The sequence below is a fragment of the Bombyx mandarina genome, chromosome 22 (genome assembly GCF_030267445.1).
Source record: "Bombyx mandarina strain Sakado chromosome 22, ASM3026744v2".
Classification (NCBI taxonomy): domain Eukaryota; kingdom Metazoa; phylum Arthropoda; class Insecta; order Lepidoptera; family Bombycidae; genus Bombyx; species Bombyx mandarina.
This window is the reverse complement of record NC_143228.1, coordinates 17,360,776-17,369,888: the sequence shown is the minus strand read 5'-3', so window position 1 is coordinate 17,369,888 and position 9,113 is coordinate 17,360,776. Positions and strand designations below refer to the sequence as shown.

General features: G+C 36.6%; 1 long non-coding RNA gene across 5 annotated transcripts in view; it reads right to left on the bottom strand.

Moving 5' to 3' along the window:
* Positions 1–7,942: 7,942 nt before the first annotated feature.
* LOC149500406 (uncharacterized) overlaps positions 7,943–9,113 on the bottom strand; it is a 45,728-nt gene continuing 44,557 nt past the window's right edge. For all 5 annotated transcript variants that reach the window (XR_016325072.1, XR_016325071.1, XR_016325073.1 and 2 more), the window contains one exon: positions 7,943–9,112. This is a non-coding gene — a long non-coding RNA (uncharacterized LOC149500406). The remainder of the gene's footprint in view (position 9,113) is intronic.

Sequence of the window (9,113 nt, the reverse complement as noted above, 5' to 3'; positions counted from 1 at the left end):
ATCACAAGAATCTGATTTTTTTTTTACTCTTACGAATGAAGGAGCCCATGGTCTGATGATGATTAGTTACTGTACCCATGGATTTCAATGCGAAGCTCGTTTCTCTCCTAAAGGCTTAAGGTCTTAGGCTCAATTGTTTTCTGTGAATTTAACGCCCTTCGAATCGGAGCTCATGACTGCTTCGCGGCTCCGAATGAGACTTCAACCTTCAAAGTGGTGTCACGTTATATTTCTTTGGGTTTGTTCACGGTCTCGTTAAGACGAGGTGAGGCGTCCATCGAAAAACACCAAAAAATATCTTTCAGTTAGTCTTAAGATTTATTTTCATACAATAGTGATTTCCAGTACAGTTGGCAACGTCTTCCCAATATAATCGAAGTGTGTGTATGTACTACACTTGTACAAACATTTCACAACGAATTACAAAAGGTACGGAATGAGTTAAACAGTCAACACAGCTAATTACAAACGGGGATTCGTTGAGAAATACTGGACGACATTTGTACGACTTGCCTTAATGCGGAGCTTATAAAAAAATAACTACTTCTTGAGATTAACGTTGAAAAACTCATTCTAGTGATCCCAAGACATATTTACATATTATGAGTGTCTAAAGTTAATATCATGGTGATCACTCTAATTTGCTCTGCAAGAAAATTATACGCGCAAAACTACTATATTGCTGTTAACAACCAAACAAACGTTACTATACTTGAGACCTTAGAACATGTATCTCAAGGTGGGTGGCGCATTTACGTTGTGGATGTCTATGGGCTCCAGTAACCACTTAACACCAGGTGGGCTGTGAGCTCGTCCACCAATCTAAGCAATAAAAAAAAAAAGAAACGGATACTCTAAATTCAACATACCCATGAAATTTTATTCTAATGATATAGTTGCCGTAAACACAAATGCTAGATGAGAACTAATACGTCTGATTGACTCCTTCCGATACCCCGTTGTACAGTATCAAGATCACTGGCACTAAACCGACCAGTGAGCAATTATATAAGTAAAATACAAGAGGGAGCTACAACAAGGTAACCTACCAAAACCTATCATCATCATCATCATCATCATCATCATCATTCTTTCCTATTGCCCTCTGCTAGGATGTAGGGCTCGAATCAAATCTTTCCATTTACATCGGTCTTGGGCAGTCTGAAAAATGATAAAATACTACAAAATAAAATAATAAAAATAATAAAATACTACAAAACCTATCACCACTTCAAAATAAAGAACAAGAAGCCGAGAAGAAGAAGTCCTTGCAGTAGAAAGACCAGTGAACAATTACGTAAGTAAAATACAAGGGGGAGCTACAACAATATAACCTACCAAAACCTATCATCACTTCAAAATAAAGAACAAGAAGCCGAGAAGAAGAAGTCCTTGCAGAAGAGAGACTAGCTAGCACTGCCCTCAAAATCAACGCCACTGAGGCTTTACGTACTGTATAAACTCAAAGCTCATAGAAGAACATCGTACAAGAGAAACTGATACCCTCTTGGGTCACGACTCTCCCTGTTCGGAAATCAACGCAATGATACGGATAGGTTATATTTATTTTTATTATTGCTTAGAGGGTTGGACGAGCTCACAGCCCACCTGGTGTTAAGTGGTTACTGGAGCCCATAGTAATATACAACGTAAATGCGCCACCCACTTTAAGATATAAGTTCTAAGGTCTCAGTATAGCTACAACGGCTGCCCCACCCTTCAAACCGAAACGCATTACTGCTTCACGGCAGAAATAGGTCCAGGCTTATGGTGACATCATCGTACTCCTTTAACTAGTGTGAAACAGTATTTTCTTTGTCGTATTACTCCTGTCAGAGCGGTCGTAGTCGTCATTCAGTATCATTAATATTTCCAGATGTTACGGGCCTCCCAAGAAATCGCTTCTTCTAAATCCCTCCTTCTCCCAGCTTGTGGTGAACTCAGCATTAAGTAGTGACTTTCGTCACTCGTGCATAGGCGCATACTATCATTTTTTGGACATATCTCGCGGCGAAGAAATGACTCCACATAGCACCTTGTCGTTCAGGGCAAAGTAGAAGACACTAGATTGCGTGGAAGGCTTCCCATGCGACGGACCGACCAAGTAAGTCGGCACATGAGTGTACCAATCTCACAACAAACAGTAATACCATCTGATATTTCAGTATTTATCCATCGTACACTCAATCTTAGTTGGTGGGAGATACCACTATCCCATTTCTGAAATGCTCTAAGTTCTAAAGTCCTTGCGGTTCAGTTCGAAGGATACAACAGGATTAAAATACAATAAAACGACACAATGACAATAGAATACAACACTATACATAATATGGATCTCTCAGAATATGACAAATTTCAATTTCATGTAGGTACACAGAACTTCCTGACGTGATTTTTCAGCTGTGAAAACAAAACAACGATTATTGCGTGCAAAAATTTGGCCTGTCAATACCATCCGCGCGTTTAATATCAATTTTATTAAAACTATTTTGGTTTTGTAAAACTACCCACACGCGCGCACCTTACGATTAGACGTACCCTACAAGTTTTAAGCAAAACAACCTAACACAATAATTCTACGATTCCATTATGCTCTGTGTGCACTTGGAGTAAGGTTGAAAATATACTGAAATGTGAAGGAATTGTGAATTTTCGCATAGGGTCGTAATATTTTGGAGTGCGGTAACATCTGCTTTTATTTACGTTTTGGCTGGAAACAGAAGTACAATAGGCGCAACAAATCGGTCGCGGTTACAATGGCGTTGGCCCTCGCGAATCCAAACGCTCGGACGAAATAGTTGACCCCTTGGCTCCAGAAGATAACATGTTTAACATTTTTTGCAGACAAACTTTTTATTATGTTTCAATTTGAGTACTATGGAAGTTACATTTCTCCACGTTCCTCTCTCGACCGCCTCTGCTACGAAATAATTATGTTTCAGTCTATAAAGTACAATAGGCGTTATTTTAATTTTTCACCTCTTAATTAGTGCACTGAACTGCACTTTACCAGAATATGATTAGTTAACCAGTCATCACGAGCTGTCCCAATAATTGGTATTCCATTAAAGCGTCCATTATTATCGTCAGGGCCAAATCAAGATAATGGAACAATTAAAATGCAATCCGTACATATCGGGAGATCATTTGATGAGACCAAATGACAAAACGTCTTGGAAGCGTACTGTGGTGACAAATATTCATGATTGCATAATATGAGGGTAGATTGACTTCTTAAAACATGGTGCAAAAATGATTTGCCTTATTTGGTAAATAAGAGTAGGGTCCGTGAGATGGTGGTTGAATTATCAACAATAGGAGGGTATAGCCAAGTCGCAAGAACTTCTTAAAATAATAACAAATCATAACGCTCAATAAACACAATAGTGAGAAACATCGTAAACCCTACCAACTTTTACCAAGTTTTATGCAAATACGGAAATGGAGCTCATCGTCTACCTGGTGCTGACGTTTTTCGGAACCCATAGATATTGCAACGTGAATGCCACCACACCCCTTGAGTCAACATGTCCAAGTCTTACTTGTGTTATCTTCAAACCGGACTGCAAGACTGCATCGCAACAAACAAAAAACAGGTAGAATGGGATACCGATCCTTATGAACTCAAAGCAGGGCATTCTTATCTTCATCAATAGTTATATAAATCAATCGTTAATTAAATTTAGCATTGTTCTTGATTTCCATAACGAAGAAATAATTTCGTGTGATGAAATAAAAGCCCAATAAATAAATTTGCGAAAATCACTCGCGACAGTTTTGTTGATATAAATTACTGCCATCATCCTACCTACAACGGCTGTCATGCCTTCCGGTTTGAATGTTAGGTAGTGTAATCCTATCCGATCTTTTCCTATAGATCCTTCTAATCCAATTGAGTCTTCGGGAGTCTGGGTTCTCGTGGTGATATGCGAATTGTGGTGTCGGCTGGATTTCATGATACGGATTTTTCCAACGCACATATTGGTCGTGCTTTATGGGACTTATCAAAAAACTACTCTTAGTACTGTAATATCGGTAGCATCGCTTTACAGATTTCGCTGGCATGTACGACTATGACTTTTTAGAAATCTCAGAAAACACATATTAATTTTGAGTAAAATTGTTTGATGTAATCCAAAATCTGTTCGTCCGCGACGCCAATTGTATTGTGACAGTAGTTGTAAATCCACGACATATGGCGTCTAATGTAAACGACCCCTCGACGCGGCCCGCGTACGACAAATTAGTGTTTAAGAGATTGCCATCAATAAAGTACAGAATGTCCAATCCATTTGCAACAAATGGCGCTGTTTAAAGCTATATTGTGGTGTGTGAGTGGTTACTTAGGGCGGAGATTTACTGGGAAATAAATGCGAATCACCTAAATGTATAGAACCTAAACCCGACTTTAACAATATTCTCTTCTTTCGCTATCGCCATTCAACCCAAGTAGTTCAGAATTAGATTTCTTGTCTAATTGACTATAGCATGAGGAATGTAAACGCTTTGAAAAATAATTCAATTTAAAATACATGAATATGAAAAGCAGTAGCTTACAAATTAGATATCTTAACTGCTTTGTCCTATACATCCAATCAGAAAGCATACTTCTAATTTTGCCTTGTTAAATTTTCTCCTTTACATACCCAACAATTTCAAGTCCCTAACTACAAAGCTGAACTAGAAAAATCCTAAATGCTTACAGAATTTAAAACGAATATACTTTGTCGGAGTGCTCCACTAAATGAATATATGCCAGCAACTTTAATTAATTAATTAAAAAAATTGAATTATTTTCATCACCACTTCAATCATAAAATCAATTAACTGCGCCATACTCCATCAAAAGTACGATCAAACACACCTTCGTTCCGAAGCTTAATTATTTCAACTCATCTTTTCTAAATATCACTGTGTCAAGTTGTCGAGTTAACTATAAATTAAGACGGCAAATTTATTATCTAGTTTTAGTTTTGTAATAAAAATAAGAAATCCAGTTTGCACATCTTCTTCCCACATGTGATTTTTCAATCTACCTTTTCACATATTCACTGTTGTGATGCAATAATCAAACTTGAGTATATATTATTCCCATACAAAAATTTAGATCAAGCACTGATGACCCATCTTTTGAAAGGAAAAATTGACTAGAAAATAAAAAGAGGCTCTTCCGAACTCGAATTCATAAATCATTCAATTCAAATCCTCAACAAAACGCGATGTCAAACAGATAATAAATAGCATCTCATAATAAAACTGAGAATGAATGTTACAATAAGATTGGCCGATTTGTAGTGGATTATTGAAAAAGTATAAATGGTACCAAATGAATGCATCCTTAGATAGGATTCTGTTTTTTTGTCTCTTGACTCTTTGTAAAAAACACAATCGCATTGTGCGCCCGAAACACGATAAGGGCGAACAATCGCAGCAAACCCTTTAGCCGCCCCCGCTTATTGACAAAGTAAATTAACATAATATGATATTTGGGTTCTGCGGATGCGACACCGGGTCGTCTGGTGCGTCGCGAGACTTTTACTTTTCTCAACTTTCACCTCGGTGATTTACATGAATTTAGTTTCGTCGAACACGTGTCTAGGAGATGAGATCGCGTCGGATCGATCTTCCTGCGCGATTGTGCCGCGACAATGCGCGTGGGCGCAGCGGCATTGTGGCCTCGCTAAATGCGCTCACGCATCCGAGGGCTCCTTTGTCCATTGTCTGCTCGGCTGAGGGTGGCACTGTGACACATTTATTTTAGGCGAGTTTTTTACGGCACCCATTGTATTGGAAATTAGACATCGGGCGCAGAGTTCACGAAACACGATATTATCTTAGCCCTCTGTTTGGCTGCATCCTCCTTCGATTTCTCCTTCGTCCATTGTATCTCCCTTCCCAACGGATTCGGATATGTCTGGTGTGCCCGCGACGTGCACGATTTTGATCGTTATTAAAATAAAAACTGGTTAACTTTCCATTTCTATGGCAACTCGTCTAAAGTTCGTTAGAACTGGTAGGGAAAGGGAGGTAGGACTAGAACGGATAATTGATCAAAAACCGTTAGCCGCTCCGCGCTCTAACGCCGCGACTGGTATATCAGCTGATTATACAGATTTCTTTCATCGCGTGAGATGAATGGGAAGAGCGAATCATTTTGAAGGGGCGGTCATCGCTAGATCACAAAAAGAAGTCCCTTGGCTGGTTTTATAGTATTTGTGACCGTTTTATCGATGGCCGGGAGAGGCAGCATCCGGTTTTGTGCATTAATCTCGACAATGTGCCTCTATGTGATCGTTCGGCCACAAACTAGTTTTGGGTAACGTTTCCCTAGCTCTCGCGACTCCGAGACGCACATGCTCCTAACGTATGACCGGTGCATTGAAAACGAACTCCATTCATTACAAACGATCGTCATTATGAGACAGTCAGTCAAATTTTACAAATACATAACAAAAACAGTCAACGTCTTTTGTAAAACTAGTAAAGATGTTCCCATCAATAATTGCATACATTATCTTGGTAGCGTGTGAGGTATAAAGTTTTATTGCGTCGCACTTCGATATCTCATTAACAGATCGAATAACACCTCGATCATCAAACATTATAACGCAAATTTGTTATATTGTTGCGACTGTGTGCTTATTTATGGCGGTCAATAAATTTGAACTTTCTATGCAGTTCGGTACTAATATGTCACGTTATCTGGCCGTGATACGAGACGTATCGAAAAGGAAATTAGGTGTGTTCTATGTATTAAAAAAATTTCGAATGTAAACTAGAAGCCATCCCATAAACAAAATGATTTACATAAAACCACTAACGGATCTCACGATAACTGGTTCCGAGCATATTAATGTTTCGTGATATATTATAAAATCGGCGAGATGCGCGACCAGCCGGATACTCGTGTTTCTTTTTGTGTCAAATCTTTTTATATTGTAATTTCTATTTCTATGATGCTGTCTATTCTTATAGGAACATACCAAGGAATCTGTAACGTTTTTTAACGAATTTTAACGTTTCAATACGATAAGTGGTAAACCCATTTCGTCTTTTCGCATTAAAAGGGTACAATTTCCAAAAATATTCGAAATTGAGTCACTATGCGGAATCATTTGGTATCACCAGTATTTTTCTCATAAATACTGTCAAAAGAGCGTAGTTTAGATTTAGTTTTTTTTTTTTTAGTTTACCTATATTTTGACTACTATTAACAAAATTAATACATAACACATACCACACACACACATTAATACATACCTTACTTTAAAAGACAGATAATGTAACTGGTAAAAGTTAAAAAATAAATGTTGCAAAGATGATTAATATTTAAACCATCACATGTTAAACCTTTAAAACACTCTCCTGTAAAGTAAGTACCTAAGTTTTGAGATTATACAGTTTTAAAGAGAGAAGACGATTTGTTGTCTATCTCACTCTATACGATCATGAGTTTCTGTTTTAAAAACTAGACTGAGATTTTCTTATTTTTTATTATTGCAGGTGGGCAGGCGAGTTCATAAACAATCTGATCCAAGTGATTACTTCACAGCAAAAATGTAATGGAATGTGGGACCTACCCATGGGGCTAACAATGAGTCCTACCAACAGAAAAATTGTTTAAAGAAGTTGGTGATTACTGAATTGCTTGGTCAACTGTTTTTGATTAATTTATATAAGAAAACAAGAATAGCTTATTATCTACTACGACGAACATAATATCGAAAAGTAATAGGAAATAGTGCCCGGGGGGCAAGCGTTTTATCTTCAGATTATTAGTCGGACAAAGGTGCTAAAAATTATAAAATATTTCAGCCAGTGTAGTGTCAAAATGGTTTAATCAAGAAATACAGCATCTATTATCAAAAATGAATAATACTGGCGCAATCTGACACCATAAAGTATAATCTTTAATAAAATATATGAAAATTAATGTACACTATTCAATTAATAAAATAATTTATTTATCTTATTTATAATACAAGTTTTTTTTAATACACACACATATATAGTATATACATTCATATACATATTATGGTGAAATTTATTTTACGTAGTCTTAATGGATCAGGTTTGTTGATCGTTTGGTGAAATGTTTTATTTGAAACGCACATGATCATTCTATAGTTTTTAGATAAAATAAAAAAGAAATAGAAATAAAATAAGAGAATTTTAAGATCATTTTAAAGTTTTTAAATAAAATAAAAAAGAAAATAAAATAAGCAAATTTCAATTATATTCCCAATCTATTATTTACCATAGTGATAGTTAATGTGTAGAAAATACTTTTTTTTAGTTATGAGACATTCGTTGCTTACAAAAACTCAATATGGCTTAAGAGAAAGACCTCCGAATGTACCCTTACCACAATAAATTCTCTCTAGATTAATATTACCAATTAATTGACAAGCTACCAGAAAATCTACGCAAAATCAAAAATAAGTTTATGATTACAATCATTACACATTATTGCTGAATATGCAAATTCAAAAGGTAAGCTCGTGTCAATGCCCGCTAAGTTGCATAATTAAGGAAACAATACTTAATAATGCTGTCGAATAACTAACTTGCTTTTATTATACTTGTGAGGATACAATATTAATAAAATTGGATTACCGGATTTATTAAAATTAAAATAAATAACAATCACTTTGTTGCCAAGATTATGAGTTACGATGATTTTAGAGATTAGGCTGTATTTATGACATTACGATTCTGAGAATGCTTAATAGGCATCCAAACTACCGGGTAATCCGAAGGGTTATTCATAAAAAAATATCAATTAAGTTCAAAAATACCAAACTAATAACTTACTCGTACATGCCAAGCTAATAAAATAATCCTTAAGCGTTTAAAAGTATAAAGAACAGATCTCATCAACAAAATTACGTAATTAAGAATAAAATTTTCTAATAATACCCCAAAAAAAATCATATCAAGTTACGATTGTACACAAAACACGCGTTATGTGCGCGGGAGCATTCATTCCCAGGATTCCATTCCGTTAGATCTTCACATGGACGCATCCCTTTCGCTCGAGTCAAGTGATGAGCAGGGACAATGAGACCACAGCTGCCGGCCTACACGGACCAGGTGATGCCGACGCCACGACC